Consider the following 16,884-nt stretch of genomic DNA (forward strand, 5'->3'; position numbering starts at 1 on the left):
GAGAATTACAAGTCAAACTATATTGCTGCAAACTAATAAAACTTAGTAAAATACATATTTACCCTACATAGCAAGATAAAGAAGTTGTAAATATATTGCCTCGAGAAGACTGAGGAAAAAAAAACATTTAAATGTCTTGAGGATGTCCTAAATAGCCTCTTAGTGAGATCAGGTAGGAAAGGCAGACCCTGGGAAGCAGCTGTCTGAGCACCTCCCCAAAAGAGCCCTCAGAAGCCCAGAGTAGAGCTGGGGCAGATGGCCACCATGCAAGGGGATAAAATAATCAAATTTGGTACACTCACAGCATGAGGGAACCTTCTACATTCTATGTTCCAGGATAGAAAAAGATACAAGAAGGGTATGCTCTAAGTAAGAAAGGGAGACAAAGGAAAGGGTTTACTCTAGGCCCCAGATTTTTCAGTCAACAGTTTCCAAGCACCTATTACTTGCTAGAAACATACCCCTGCAATTTCCCACCAATGCCCTCAAATCAGACATAAAATTCTTTGAGAATATTTCATTCTCTACAGCAGTGGCATACATTCTTCTGGTAATGGAACCCCTGGAAGTCAATGTCCTTCAGAAAACATATAAAGACCTGCCACTTACTGAGCATTTACTACATACTACTCATGAAATCACATAACAACTCTATGAAAATTAAGTAATGCTATCCCTAATTCACAGATGAAAAAACTGAGGCATAGAGAGGTCTGCTGCTTCCCTGAGGCTTCAGAACTATAACATGGTAGAGGTGGGTTTTGAGTCCACATCTGTTGGGCTCCAGGGACCATGCTCTTAAGCACAGCATGTACTGCCCCTCCCTAACCTATATATTCTCCATGACATGTCCTACTTTTCCCTATGCTGTATATTCTCCATGTAAAGATATCTAAGTCTACCATACAAATGAGAAACTTTAGCCACAGAAAACATATCTATATGAATGCAATGTAAATATTACAATCATAAATGCCATACCTATGAGGAGAATCAAGGATGGTTAGTCCTTTCCAATTAATTTCTATTAACTTTCATTTTCTACTTGCTCTGAAATCTGTTTGCCCAGCCAGCAGAGTTTAAGGATACACTTAAGCTTTAAAAAGTTCTATCCCTTAAACTAGCTTTTCTTCAAACTGGTAGCTTTGTTTAATTTTATCTTACAAAACCTCATTCCAGATCAGTAAGTATCAGTGTTTTTCAAGAGGATATGGTCCTCCTCTGAACCAAGAGGCCCTGAAAATGGGAAGGCAGAAAGGATGAACCAGAATCGAACAAGGTACCTACAATGTGAAGGATGGGTGGATGCGACTGACTGTTAAAGTTGCCTCAATTTCCTTAGGATTTATAAGGAACCCTCCTAAGGATATCCTGATGCTCCCCCCGCCCCCGGCAACACCGCCCTAAAATAAGCACTCTCAAACACGGAAGGGGAAATTTGTGGCCCTGAACCAAGATGGTGGAGTAGAAGGACGTGCTCTCACTCTCTCTTGCGAGAACACCAGAATCACAACTAGCTGCTGGACACTCATCAACACAAACACACTGGAACTCACCAAAAAAGATACCCCACATCCAAAGACAAAGAAGCTGCAATGAGACGGTAGGAGGGGCACAATCACAGTAAAATCAAATCCTATAACTGCTGGGTGGGTGACTCACAGACTGGAGAACACTTATACCACAGAAGTCCACCCACTGGAGTGAAGGTTCTGAGCCCCACGTCAGGCTTCCCAACCTGGGGGTCCGGCAATGGGAGGAGGAATTCCTAGAGAATCAGACTTTAAAGGCTAGTGGGATTTGATTGCAGGACTTCGACAGGACTGGGGGAAACAGAGACTCCACTCTTGGAGGGCACACACAAAGTAGTGTGCACACTGGGACCCAGGGGAAGGAGCAGTGACCCCAGGGGAGACTGAACCAGACCTACCTGCTAATGTTGGAGGGTCTCCTGCAGAGGCAGGGGGTGGCTGTGGCTCACTGTGGGGACAAGGACACTGGCAGCAGAAGTTCTGGGAAGTACTCCTTGGCGTGAGCCCTCCCAGAGTCCACCATTAGCCCCACCAAAGAGCCCAGGTAGGCTCCAGTGTTAGGTTGTCTCAGGCCAAACAACCACAGGGAGGGAATCCAGCCCCACCCATCAGCAGTCAAGTGGATTAAAGTTTTACTGAGCTCTGCCCACCAGAGCAACAATCAGCTCTACCCACCACCAGTCCCTTCCATCAGGAAACTTGCACAAGCCTCTTAGATAGCCTCATCCACCAGAGGGCAGACGGCAGAAGCAAGAAGAACTACAATCCTGCAGCCTGTGGAACAAAAACCACATTCACAGAAAGATGGACAAGATGAAAAGGCAGAGGGCTATGTACCAGATGAAGGAACAAGATAAAACCCCAGAAAAACAACTAAATGAAGTGGAGATAGGCAACCTTCCAGAAAAAGAATTCAGAATAATGATAGTGAAGATGATCCAGGACCTCGGAATAAGAATGGAGGCAAAGATCAAGAAGGTGCAAGAAATGTTTAACAAAGACCTAGAAGAATTAAAGAACAAACAAACAGAGATAAACAATACAATAACTGAAATGAAAAATACACCAGAAGGAATCAATAGCAGAATAACTGAGGCAGAAGAACAGATAAGTGACCTGGAACACAGAATGGTGGAATTCACTGCTGCGGAACAGAATAAAGAAAAAAGAATGAAAAGAAATGAAGACAGCCTAAGAGACCTCTGGGACAATATTAAATGCAAAAACATTCGCATTATAGGGGTCCCAGAAGGAGGAGAGAGAGAAAGGACCAGAGAAAATATTTGAAGAGATTATAGTCAAAAACTTCCCTAACATGGGAAAGGAAAGAGGCACCCAAGTCCAGGAAGCACATCTAGTCCCATACAGGATAAACCCAAGGAGAAACACGCCAAGACACAGAGTAATCAAACTGGCAAAAATTAAAGACAAAGAAAAATTATTGAAAGCAGCAAGAGAAAAACGACAAATAACATACAACGGAACTCCCATAAGGTTAACAGCTGATTTCTCAGCAGAAACTCTACAAGCCAGAGGGGAGTGGCATGATATACTTAAAGTGATGAAAGGAAAGAACGTACCACCAAGATTACTCTACCCAGCAAGGATCTCATTCAGATTCCATGGCGAAATCAAAAGCTTTACAGACAAGCAAAAGCTAAGAGAATTCAGCACCACCAAACCAGCTCTACAACAAATGCTAAAGGAACTTCTCTAAGTGGGAAACACAAGAGAAGAAAAGGACCTACAAAAACAAACCCAAAACAATTAAGAAAATGGTCATAGGAACATACATATCGATAATTACCTTAAATGTGAATGGATTAAATGCTCCAACCAAAAGACACAGGCTTATTGAATGGATACAAAAACAAGACCCATATATATGCTGTCTACAAGAGACCCACTTCAGACCTAGGGACACATATAAACTGAACGTGAGGGGATGGAAAAAGATATTCCATGCAAATGGAAATCAAAAGAAAGCTGGAGTAGCAATACTCATATCAGATAAAATAGACTTTAAAATAATGTTACAAGAGACAAGGAAGGACACTACATAATGATCAAGGGATCAATCCAAGAAGAAGATATAACAATTATAAATATATATGCACCCAACATAGGAGCACCTCAATACATAAGGCAACTGCTAACAGCTATAAAAGAGAAAATAGACAGTGACACAATAATAGTGGGGGACTTTAACACCTCACTTACACCAATGGACAGATCATCCAAATAAAAATAAATAAGGAAACAGAAGCTTTAAATGACACAATAGACCAGATAGATTTAATTGATATTTATAGGACATTCCATCCAAAAACAGCAGATTACACGTTCTTCTCAAGTGTGCACGGAACATTCTCCAGGATAGATCACATCTTGGGTCACAAATCAAGCCTCAGTAAATTTAAGAAAATCGAAATCATATCAAGCATCTTTTCTGACCACAACGCTATGAGATTAGAAATCAAATACAGGAAAAAAATGTAAAAAACACAAACACATGGAGGCTAAACAATACGTTACTAAATAACCAAGAGATCACTGAAGAAATCAAAGAGGAAATCAAAAAATGCCTAGAGACAAATGACAATGAACACATGACGATCCAAAACCGTTGGGATGCAGCAAAAGCAGTTCTAAGAGGGAACTTTATAGCTATACAAGCCTACCTCAAGACACAAGAAAAATCTCAAACAATCTAACCTTACACCTAAAGGAACTACAGAAAGAAGAACAAACAAAACACAAAGTTAGCAGAAGGAAAGAAATCATAAAGATCAGAGCAGAAATAAATGAAATAGAAACAAAGGAGACAATAGCAAAGATCAATAAAACTAAAAGCTGGTTCTTTGAGAAGATAAACAAAATTGATAAACCATTAGCCAGACTCATCAAGAAAAAGAGGGAGAGGACTCAAATCAATAAAATCAGAAATGAAAAAGGAGAAGTTACAACAGACAACACAGAAATACAAAGCATCCTAAGAGACTACTACAAGCAACTCTATGCCAATGAAATGGACAACCTGGGAGAAATGGACAAATTCTTAGAAAGGTGTAACCTTCCAAGACTGAACCAGGAAGAAATAGAAAATATGAACAGACCAATCACAAGTAATGAAATTGAAACTGTGATTAAAACTCTTCCAACAAACAAAAGTCCAGGACCAGATGGCTTCACAGGTGAATTCTATCAAACATTTAAAGAAGAACCAACCCCCATCCTTCTCAAACTCTTCCAAAAACTTGCAGAGGAAGGAACACTCCCAAACTCATTCTATGAGGCCACCATCACCCTGATACCAAAACCAGACAAAGATACTACAAAAAAAGAAAATTACAGACCAATATCACTCATGAATATAGATGCAAAACTCCTCAACAAAATACTAGCAAACAGAATCCAACAACACATTAAAAGGATCATACACCACGATCAAGTGGGATTTATCCCAGGGATGCAAGGATTCTTCAATATACACAAAGCAATCAATGTGATACACCATATTAACAAATTGAAGAAGAAAAACCATCATCTCAATAGATGCAGCAAAAGCTTTTGACAAAATTCAGCACCCATTTATGATAAAAACTCTCCAGAAAGTGGGCACAGAGGGAACCTACCTCAACATAATAAAGGCCATATACGACAAACCCACAGCAAACATCATTCTCAATGGTGAAAAACTGAAAGCATTTCCTCTAAGATCAGGAACAAGACAAGGATGTCCACTCTCGCCACTATTATTCAACATAGTTTTGGAAGTCCTAGCCATGGCAATCAGAGAAGAAAAAGAAATAAAAGGAATATAAATTGGAAAGGAAGAAGTGAAACTGTCACTCTTTGCAGATGACATGATACTATACATAGAGAATCCTAAAGATGCCACCAGAAAACTACTAGAGCTAATCAATGAATCTGGTAAAGTTGCAGGATACAAAATTAATGCACAGAAATCTCTTGCATTCCTATACACTAATGATGAAAAATCTGAAAGAGAAATTAAGGAAACACTCCCATTTACCATTGCAACAAAAAGAATAAAATACCTAGGAATAAACCTACCTAGGGAGACAAAAGACCGGTATGCAAAAAACCATAAGACACTGATGAAAGAAATTAAAGATGATACCAAGAGATGGAGAGATATACCATGTTCTTGGTTTGGAAGAATCAATATTGTGAAAATGACTATACTACTCAAAGCAATCTACAGATTCAATGCAATCCCTATCAAATTACCAATGGCATTTTTTACAGAACTAGAACAAAAAATCTTATAATTTGTATGGAGACACAAAAGACCCCGAATAGCCAAAGCAGTCTTGAGGGAAAAAAACAGAGCTGGAGGAATCAGACTCCCTGACTTCAAACTCTACTACAAAGCTACAGTCATCAAGACAATATGGTACTGGCACAAAAACAGAAACATAGATCAATGGAACAAGATAGAAAGCCCAGAGATAAACCCACGCACCTATGGTCAACTAATCTATGACAAAGGAGGCAAGGATATACAATGGAGAAAAGACAGTCTCTTCAATAAGTGGTGCTGGGAAAACTGGACAGCTACATGTAAAAGAATGAAATTAGAACATTCCCTAACACCATACACAAAAATAAACTCAAAATGGATTCGAGACCTAAATGTAAGACTGGACACTATAAAACTCTTAGAGGAAAACTTAGGAAGAACACTCTTTGACATAAATCACAGCAAGATCTTTTTTGATCCACCTCCTACAGTAATGGAAATAAAAACAAAAATAAACAAATGGGACCTAATGAAACTTAAAAGCTTTTGCACAGCAAAGGAAACCATAAACAAGACGAAAAGACAACCCTCAGAATGGGAGAAAATATTTGCAAACGAATCAACGGACAAAGGATAAATCTCCAAAATATATAAACAGCTCATGCAGCTCAATATTAAAGAAACAAATAACCCAATCCAAAAATGGACAGAAGACCTAAATAGACATTTCTCCAAAGAAGATATACAGATGGCCAAGAAGCACATGAAAAGCTGCTCAACATCACTAATTATTAGAGAAATGCAAATCAAAACTACAATGAGGTATCATCTCACACCAGTTAGAATGGGCATCATCAGAAAATCTAGAAACAACAAATGCTGGAGAGGGTGTGGAGAAAAGGGAACCCTCTTGCACTGTTGGTGGGAATGTAAATTGATACAGCCACTATGGAGAACAGTATGGAGGTTCCTTAAAAAACTAAAAATAGAATTACCATATGATCCAGCAATCCCACTACTGGGCATATACCCTGAGAAAACCATAATTCAAAAAGACACATGCACCCCAATGTTCAATACAGCACTATTTACAATAGCCAGGTCATGGAAGCAACCTAAATGCCCATCGACAGATGAATGGATAAAGAAGATGTGGTACATATATACAATGGAATATTACTCAGCCATAAAAAGGAACGAAATTGGGTCATTTGTTGAGACGTGGATGGATCTAGAGACTGTCATACAGAGTGAAGTAAGTCAGAAAGAGAAAAACAAATATCGTATATTAACGCATATATGTGGAACCTAGAAAAATGGGACAGATGAACTGGTTTGCAGGGCAGAATTTGAGACACAGATGTAGAGAACAAACGTATGGACACCAAGGCAGGAAAGCCATGGGGATGGTGGGGGTGGTGGTGTGATGAATTCGGCGATTGGGAATGACATGTATACACTGATGTGTATAAAACTGATGACTAATAAGAATTAAAAAAAAAATGGAAGGGTAAAAAGGGGAGACTCTGATAGGTTGCCATTCTCATCAGAGGATAACTTATACCCACACAATATTTTTTCTCACCTTTTTTTTATAAACATATATATAAACGCACACACACACACACACATATACATATAGTATATAGTATAATATATATACACACACTATAATCTCTTCAATAAATGCGCAAGAACATTATACTACAAGGTTTTTTGTTTTTAGTGTGATTTTTTACCCTTTATATTTGTCTTCATTCCCTATCCAAATAATTCACTTCCCTGAATAGATAATCCATTTAACCAACCTAACACTTCCTTGTGTATTTTGCTCCACCCTAAATCAATCATATTAAAATAATTTATATACACACATAGCTAGGGACTATATACTCTTCTACATCTTTTTTCCATTCACCAGTACCTTATGAATATCCTTCCAATAAGATTCTTTTTAATGGCTGTGTAATATTCCATGATATGATACAATTTATTCAGTCTCCCAATGATTTACATTTACTTCATTTCCCATATCTTGTCACCAGGAAATAATGATGCAATAAATATGCTTGCTTATATATCCTTCAGTAGTGGCCTTTTAATTTCTATGGAACAAGTTTCCAAGAGTGAAACCATTGGATCAAGGAGTATATGTATTTTTAATGTTAATAGGTCTTGCCAGATAGATTCCCAAAAAGCTGTAACAACTCCCATTTACATTAGGAATGGATGAGAGCCCTTCCCTCCTCTCACTCCCAATCTTTTGCCAAGAATCAGATTTATTTACATATTTATTTATTTGCCAATTTAGTAGGTATGAAGTGAAATTTCATTATTCTAGCCAAATATTTTTTTTTTATTTTATAACTTCTAGTTTTGAGTCTGGCTTAGGTGATTTCTCCCTCCTATCCCCTGTATCAGTGTTTTTCAAACTGTGGGTCATAAAATAAATGAAATATCTAATACTTTTTAATTATATGGAATAGAATATACAATAAAGGCACCACACACAGTAAAGGTAAGCAATGTTCTGAGACTTGTTTCATTTTTTATATATGCATATGTTCTGGGTCATAATGTAAAATACATAAAATACTTACTATGCGTCTAGGTCCAGAAGTTTAAAGACATAACCCTGAAGTGTATAATGTAGTTACTAGATTTCCATGCAAGATAATTAATTCTTCACATTTAAGTTTTATATCATCTGGAATTTACTTCTACAAGTGGTATAGGAAAGATCCAATTTTATTTTCTTAGAGATGTATAGTAAGTTGTGTCAACATCATCTATTAAAAACACATCCTTGCAACTAAGCCCATGCACTGCAACTACTGAGACTGCATGCTGCAACTACTGAAGCCCATGCACCTAGAGCCCGTGTTCCACAACAAGAGAAGCCACCGCAATGAGAAACCCACGCACCTCAATGAAGAGTAGACCCCACTCGCCGCAACTAGAGAAAGCCCATGCACAGCAACGAAGACCCAATGCAGCCAAAAAACAAAAAAATAAAAGTACGCCCCTTCCCACTGACCTGAAATACCAATTTTGTCATATATTAAACTCTCATTTATATAGGAATCTATTTACAAATCTGTTCAGTTCAACTATTTGTCTATTCTTATACTAATGCCATAACGATTTTTAAAAATTAATTTATTTATTTTTATTTTTGGCTGCATTGGGTCTTTGTTGCTGCGTGCGGGCTTTCTCTAGTTGTGTCGAGCGGGGGCTACTCTTCGTTACGGTGCACAGGCTTCTCATTGCGGTGGCTTCTCTTGTTGCGGAGCACGGGATCTAGGCGCACGGGCTTCAGTAGTTGTGGCACGCAGGCTCCGTAGTTGTGGCTCGTGGGCTGTAGAGTGCAGCCTCAGTAGTTGCGGCACACGGGCTTGGTTGCTCTGCAGCATGTGGGATCTTCCCGGACCTGGGTTAGAACCCACGTCCCCTGCACTGGCAGATTCTTAACCACTACGCCACCAGGGAAGTCCAGCCATAATGATTTAAATTCAGTGACTTTACAGAATGTTTTAACATCTGAAAAGGAAGCCCCCTTTACTTTGACTACTCTTTTTCAAAACTTTATCAGTTATTTTCAGGCATTTACTCTTTTATATAAAATTTAAGATGATTTTATCCAATTAAAGAAAAAAACCTTGCTAAAATTCTAATTAAAATTGCTTATCCACATTCCCAGTTTTATCTTCTACGGCCACTTTCCCACCCCATCCTCCAAGCTATGACCCAAAGTACTACTGATGATTGCTCAAAACCGACAAGTTTGTTCATACCCTATATTACTGCTCATGCTGTTCCCCACCTCTATCCACCTTATGAAGTCTTCACACTTCATAGCACAGCTCAAATGTCCTCTTTGGTAAAACTTTTTTTGACTCCTCCCATCACCCCTCTTCACCAGCTCTGAGTGCCTACAGGCTATTCATATTAAGCTTCACATTTGGTTATTCATTAGCTTTGTAAAGATATCTTCACCACAACTGTGTCAACCTTTTTTGAGGGGAAACCTCACTTCCTGAATCTTTGAGAAGTCCTTGGCACACAGTGAATACTGAATGTTTCAGAATGCCAAGGTTTATCAATGGGAAAAAGGAAGATGTTAGAAGGTGTTCCCTTTATGCCACTGAAGGAAGTCCAAAATTTTGCATGTTGTATACATATAAAAATTGAAAATGTCCATTTGCTTTAAGCTATTTATTAGTATAAAAAAAGTAGTTGGATGGTTTTCAAATATTCAAGGAATATTTAAATAATATTCAGCGGCCATTTCGGATAATACATTGTTAGAGGGAAAAAAATGTTTTAAGAAAAAAAAAAAAAAAGACAAGCTAGCTCTCAAACTCCACTGTATACATAAGAATCATTGAGGGGGGGGGGCCCTCTGGTTTAAAATGTAGATTTCAAAACTCCATCCCTAAAAAGCTCAATTCTGTAGGTTTGGGTTAGGGCCTGGGAATTTGCATTTTTAAGAAACAGCTACCACCCTTCCCAATTCTGAAGACAGGAGTATCTTTCTTGAAAAAACACTATGAAAGACCAATCAAAACAGGATTAATAGCTCTTAAATTCTTCTTAAAATTTTTAAAAAGTTTTTAAATGTAAGAAATTTAAATTCTTCAAATCTATTAATGTTTAAATGATTACATGGAAGAAAATGAAATAAATGCTTTAAGAAACATGTAAGGTAGGGACTTCCCTGGTGGCCCAGTGGGTAAGACTCTGCGCTCCCAATGCAGGGGGCCTGGTTTCAAACCCCGGTCCAGGAATCAGATCCTGCATGCATGCCGCAACTAAGAAGTCCGCATGCCGCAACTAAAGACCCCACGTGCCCCAACTAAAGATCCCACGTACTGCAACTAAGACCGAGAGAGAGAAAAAGTTGAACTAAAATATTTAACGCATGTAATAGAAAAATACAGCTGCTAAATTTCAACAAAATGCATAAAAGACAAAAAATAATAAGACAAAGATGTACCTTATAATTACAGTTGTCCCTTGGTATCCATGGGGGACTGGTTCGAGGACCCTCCGACAATACCAAAATCACAGATGCTCAAGTCCCTTATATAAAAGTATGTGGCATATAACCTATGCACATCCTCCCATATACTGTAAATCATCTCTAGATTACTTATAATACCTAATACAATGTAAATGCTATGTAAATAGTTGTAAGTACAATACAAATGCTGTGTAAATAGCTGCCTACATAGAGCAAATTCAGGTTTTTCTTTTTGGAACTTTCTGGATTTTTTTTCCCCAAGTATCTTTGATTCATGGTTGGTTGAATCTGCAAATGCAGAACCCACCAACAGAAAGGGCCAACTGCACAGGCAAATTAAACAATGAAGAGAAAATAAACATTGGAAACAAACATTAAAAAAAAATCAAAGAAACACAAAGTAAAGTAACTAAGGCATCATTTTGTAAATATTAAACTAGCAAAATGAGTGATAAAAACTCACTCTGATTTAGGAGGTAAGGCCAACAGGACACACTCAAGAGTTTAGGGCAATGATTTTCAATTAAAAAAAAAAAAAAAGACTACTCCCCCCAGGGTATTTTGGAAATATTAAGTGCACTTTTGGTTAACGCAATGATTGGGGCATGTTACTGGTATTTATGGTATTTATGGGCAGATCCAGGATATCTAGACATCCTGTAACACAGGTGACAGTCCTGCACAATGAATAATTTTGCTACATTTCACCTGACTTTCTAATGTCTGCCAGAAAATCATTCTGTTCTTAATTGTCTAAGGCTAAAAATCTAACTTCATTTTACTCATAAATACAAAATATTTTGTGCTATTTTAATATACACTTAATTTTCCAGTAACACAATTCACCATGCAAACCGAGGAAAGATTCAACTTTTTTATGTTTGGAACCTTAACCATACCAAGAATTGTTCACCATTTCAGAACAATCACATCACCTAAGGCCATACCTTTTGTGGTGTCTGAGTTGCTAATACCACACACTGCTGTCAGGAACACAATCACAAGAACTACATGCTACTTACTTAGCCCTTATTTCAAAATGTCAAATATAAAGTGCCATATTACTGTCTTACTTCTCAAGTTATAAGTAGACACAAGCATCTGACCACTTTGTTATGTCCTCTAGTATAGCTCTACCTGAGCATTTTTACCGAAATACCAATTTTATTGGAAGGATAGTAATTTATGGTTTTCATTTGTTACTGTTAGTTTCAAAGATTTTTTAAAAATTCTACGTGTTGGTAGGTTATATATTATCTGTTAATTTCAGGATAGTGAAGCGGTCATTAGGTCTGGGAAGGATGAAAACCTCCAGTCTAGGAAACCAAACATGGGGTGAAGTGGGTAGGGTGCACATTGGGGCAAATTAGAGAATTAAGGTTCTCTTTAAAGGACACAATCACTACTCAGCCCTAGCCAACTATTACCTTGAAGGAATGTAGACCCAGTGTTGCCTGATAATCCAGTTTTTCAAGAGACACAGAAAATCTGGACATCTCTGTGAAGTCCACTCTTTAAATGTTGGCAACTAATTCAAGTTTAAAAAAAAAACAAAACAGGATGTAAGCTAAGAAGAACTCATCTATGGGTCAACTTACGCCTCTGATCAAAGATAAAGGCATATGCTAGTTTTGGTAACTGAATTAGCATGATTCTTGTGGAGGCAAGGTAGGGAGGCATACACTATGAATGAGCCATTGCTGCCCTGAAAGTCACCCTATCCCACCTCTGCTCCAGGGTCTGGGCTTATAACCCAACTATGGAAGTCCTATAACTTCATTTTGTTTCATGTTTGTTGCTGTTAGGAAAAAAAAAAAAAAAAAGATGAGGGCAGAGTGTACTGTCACAGATTTGGCAGGGTAAGTCCTGTTGGGTCCAGTTTTGTCAGTGGCCAGCCTAGTCTTAAACACACAAATAAGAACCTCCTCTTGCTGTTGCAGCTCAGGCAGTCCAAAGCAACCCAGAGATCTCAGAGAACATCTGTAGTTTCAAGAACCAGAATTGATTCACAGCCTAGGTCCTCCCGGGCAAAGATGTTCATATGTGCATCAACCTTTCAGGATAGCACCATGGCAAAACCCTGCTGAGCCCTGACTGCCTAGTTCACTTGCCATGGAATTGTTTGTAGCTCTATCCTGCCGATAAATTGACACACTTGTAAGGCACCTCAGGCTAATGCCATTTTTCTAACCATTCACCCAAGGATAGCACGAATGTTTTGCCAATACATAGTGGGAGACATAGTAATATCAGGTGCTTTGACCCAGTAATACCACTTAATTTATCATGATAAACAACTCAATAGAAAAATGCACAAGGCATTCATTCACTGTAGTATTGCACATAAGATGGGGAAGTGATCAGAATTTAACTGTCCATCAATAATGGAATACCTTCGCAATTAGGGCATATTAACTCTATATACTATAATGTAGACATTAAACACAGAGATGAGAAGCATGGAAACAAACAGGAGACTGGTTAAGAGCCAGGACTCTGGAACTAGACTTCTTAGATTCAAATCCCAGTTCCACCACCTGCAAGTTGGAAAATCCTGCAGAAGTTGCTCTACCTCTGTGCCTGAGCATCCTCATCTGTTAAATGGAGATAACAGTAGGATAACAGCCTACTCTGGAGTTGTGATTAGAGAATCAAGACATGCAAGATGTTTGGAACATGTCCTATCTAGTCCATAGTAAGCAATCAACAAACGATAGCTCTTATGGAGGAAGAATACTATGAATCCTCAGATTGGAGATTTGAAATTAACTTAGTAAAAACTGAGGGCAGAGAATGAGAGAAAGTTTAACTTTATCATAGGAATAATACAACAGGAACTGAATTCCTATTAAGGAAATTTGACTGAAGTATCTAAGACAGGCTGAAGGGACAGCAGGAAAGCAGACTCCAGTGTCTCTAATATATTGAGGAAGGGGAGGGCAGGAAGGATGGGAACATTGCAGGGAGGGTTGGGCACTGTGGTGAGATACTGAAGTCAGACGGTTGAGGGCTTTGACTGCTGTGTTAGGATCGTATGAGTCTCCTTCCCAGCTAGGCTCTGTTGGCTATCAACTTGAGCTGCGAGCAGAGAAGTCTCCACTTTCAAACTTCAGAAGTGATAGGAGGAAAGCAAAGATGACAGTGCTACCCTGCAGATCACTTAATCTCCTTCCCAACTCTGCATGTATCCATTTTCTAGGTAATCTCTGTATGTTTCTGCTATCAGGTCACTGTGTGCTGGGTAACAGTTTATGACTTGTAGGTACTACCACAAAGTAACATGAAGGTTTGGTCTAATTGACAAACTACCAAAATGATCAATACAGTGGTAGACACACTAAGACCACAGCTTGGCATTAATTACATCAATTAACTCAGCCAATATTTATTACATGCCTTCTATACACCAAACACAGGGACTATAATAATGAATAAACATCATCCTTGCTCCCAAGGAGCTTCAAATCTAATTACAGAGAACAGTTTTTTTTAACTTTGTAAATTTGTACATCAGTCATTTCATTAAACAAACATTTATTAAACACCTGCTATGTGTCAGGTATTGTCCTAACATGTAGGGAGGCAGGTATGAATAGGACACAATGGCTGCCCAAGAGAAAGTTTCATAGTGAAGAAGACAAGAGAAATCCATGATAAATAAATCCATGTTACAGCAGTATTCAACATGGTAACTGACGTGATGAGTTACGAAGGTGGCATCCTACAACAGAAAAACTATTGCAGATCTTGCTTGATAACAATGTACCTTCGCATAATTGATCATTTTCAAAGAGCTTTCACATGTTACTTCATTTCAGTTCAATAACAAGCCTAGAAATTTAAGCAAGACAGATGTCACTAGCCTCTACAACTTGCTCAGGGTCACATCAAGTAACAGTAGAGCTGGGACAAGAAACTCCACCTCTTGCCTCGAAGTCCAATGCTCCTTCTTTTGTTCTGACTCCGTACCTCACCATATGACCTTGGACAAGTCACTTGGCATTTCTTTGTCATAGTTTCCTCACCTGTAAAACAGGGAGAATACCTGCAGTACCTAGCTAAAGTGACTTGGGAAAAGGATCAAATAAAACAACGTAAGTCAACATACTTTGAGCTGTACAAATGCAAGGTACACACTATCAGGCATGCCTTGTTTCTCTTAGGAAAAATAGGGTACAGGGTGCCAAAACACTGAATAAATGAACTGAGTAAATAAATGCTGGATTTTAAGGTGCATAAGTGCATTCAAGGTCATCCATATAACCTTTACAACTAATAAAGGCAAAAGGAACATATTTCATATTTCTGTTGTAGTCCTATTGACCCCCAAGGCAAATATCAATCAAGCTTGGCCAAAAAGGAATGTATTCACCTGTGCACCAGATTCTGTTAAGGATCCTATCAAACACCTGAATTACAAGAAAGGGAGACAGATTCTGCCTGCATTCCTCCCCAAAAGTGAAAACAGGTAGTTTTTGCTAATCTGTCCAAAAAAGTATGGATACCCTGCCTGCTCCCACCCCCACCACAGTTCTCATCTTTTATGCCCCAGACTTGCTCTAACACAGCAGCCATAACCACATATTACTTAAATTTAAATTAAATTATAAATTCAGTTCCTAAGGTAAACTAGTCACATTTCAAGTCCTCAATATCACATGTGGTTAACTGCTACCATACTGGACAGTGCAGATATAGAACAGTTCCATCACTGCAGAAATTTCTATTTGACAGAGGTGCCTTAGATACTATACTTTTACTTTTACTACAACCCTGACTAGACTATAGATTCCTGAAGGAAAGGGGTTGTGTCTTATTTATCTTAGTATCCCCAGTTTATATAGCAAAGTACATGTCATACTACAAGCACTCATTATATATCTAACTTAATATCGCAAACATAGCAGACTACTCTGTCCACTTCCCCCATCCCCAACACACACACACACACACACACACACACACACACACAACAACAACAACAAGAAACAAGACATCCTCTCACATGAGGGGCATGAGGGTGGAAGGGGATACTGAGTCCAGAGGAAGGAGACCTGCATTCTATTCTTAGATGTGCTACAGCCAACCAAGTAGTCTTGGGCAAGTTACCTATTTTCTGCATCTAAAGCTTAAACTCCATGTACCTTAATTCTAAAACGTTTAATCGTCTTGCACCAAAGAAAATCATGTATTCTATCGAAAAGGCCTTTACACATGTCAGGGAACACATCCGCTAACACTGATGGGTACCTCAAATTAAAAAGAATCCATTTCTAGGTCTCAGGCTATCATGATTAGAGTCATTTTTGGTCTTTAACTGAGCAGGCGTAGTTTTTCACCTTTTCTGGGGGATCAAACTAGAGACTTAAACCTCAGGCTTGAAGATTGAGTTTCTTCCATGTGCTGAGGCCAGAACTGGATACTCTGCCCATATCTGATCCGAGAAACAAGGGCAAGTTTCTTGAGTATCTGAATTTAACATAAATTATCCCATCAGTTTCTACATTAGCCTTAGCCTAAAATTTGAGTAAACAGTACAAAACAGAACCAAGAAAACTCTTTCTATAACAATCGGTATGATGTAAAGAATGTCATTACGTGAAATGTGTTTCTTATTCAGTCCACATACTTTACCATATTTAACTACTATAAAAAACTTTATTGTCCAAAAACCTCTTCATAATGACCTTCACACACATACTCACTCACTCACTTTTATAAACCTTACATGGTTTTAAGACCAGCCAAGAACAAATATAATCTGAATTACCGGGCTGCCTTCCTTTATAATTTGTAAATATGCTGGGCAACAGCAGTTCAGGCATTCTGTAATAAATATATACTAAGTTTGTCAATTCCTCTGACATCAAGGTTTTAATCTAAGTACTTCTTAAGTCATCTCTCCTGGTAACAGGATGAACTACTACCAACAGCATTTCCATCTACTAGTATTTACCAAGTACCAGAAAGGTAACAACATTTAGTGGATGACAACTAAACACTAGTTTGGACAGCACAGTGTTTAGTAGGGAACACACGCAAAGGCCTAAGGGCAATAAAAG

General features: G+C 38.4%; 1 protein-coding gene and 1 long non-coding RNA gene across 8 annotated transcripts in view; one reads left to right on the forward strand and one right to left on the reverse strand.

Annotated features, from left to right (window-relative positions):
- The window catches only part of RALGAPB (Ral GTPase activating protein non-catalytic subunit beta), a 105,605-nt gene that overhangs the window by 86,682 nt on the left and 2,039 nt on the right, over nt 1–16,884 (reverse strand). The window contains exon 2 of one of the 7 annotated variants that reach the window (XM_082430066.1): nt 14,745–14,847. The exons of 4 other annotated variants lie outside the window; for them this stretch is intronic. The gene's annotated coding sequence lies outside the window, so the exon portion shown is untranslated. Of the gene's footprint in view, nt 1–302; nt 322–14,685; nt 14,848–16,884 lie in introns of those variants that run through there. 2 more of the 7 variants (XM_082430065.1, XM_082430067.1) reach the window with 2 other exon arrangements.
- Nucleotides 376–16,884, forward strand: part of LOC309645412 — a 280,748-nt gene continuing 264,239 nt past the window's right edge. The window contains exon 1 of the long non-coding RNA XR_014254880.1: nt 376–2,459. This is a non-coding gene — a long non-coding RNA (uncharacterized lncRNA). The remainder of the gene's footprint in view (nt 2,460–16,884) is intronic.

The sequence above is a fragment of the Balaenoptera physalus genome, assembly GCF_965194825.1.
Source record: "Balaenoptera physalus genome assembly, chromosome: 16".
In the NCBI taxonomy this organism is placed as follows: domain Eukaryota; kingdom Metazoa; phylum Chordata; class Mammalia; order Artiodactyla; family Balaenopteridae; genus Balaenoptera; species Balaenoptera physalus.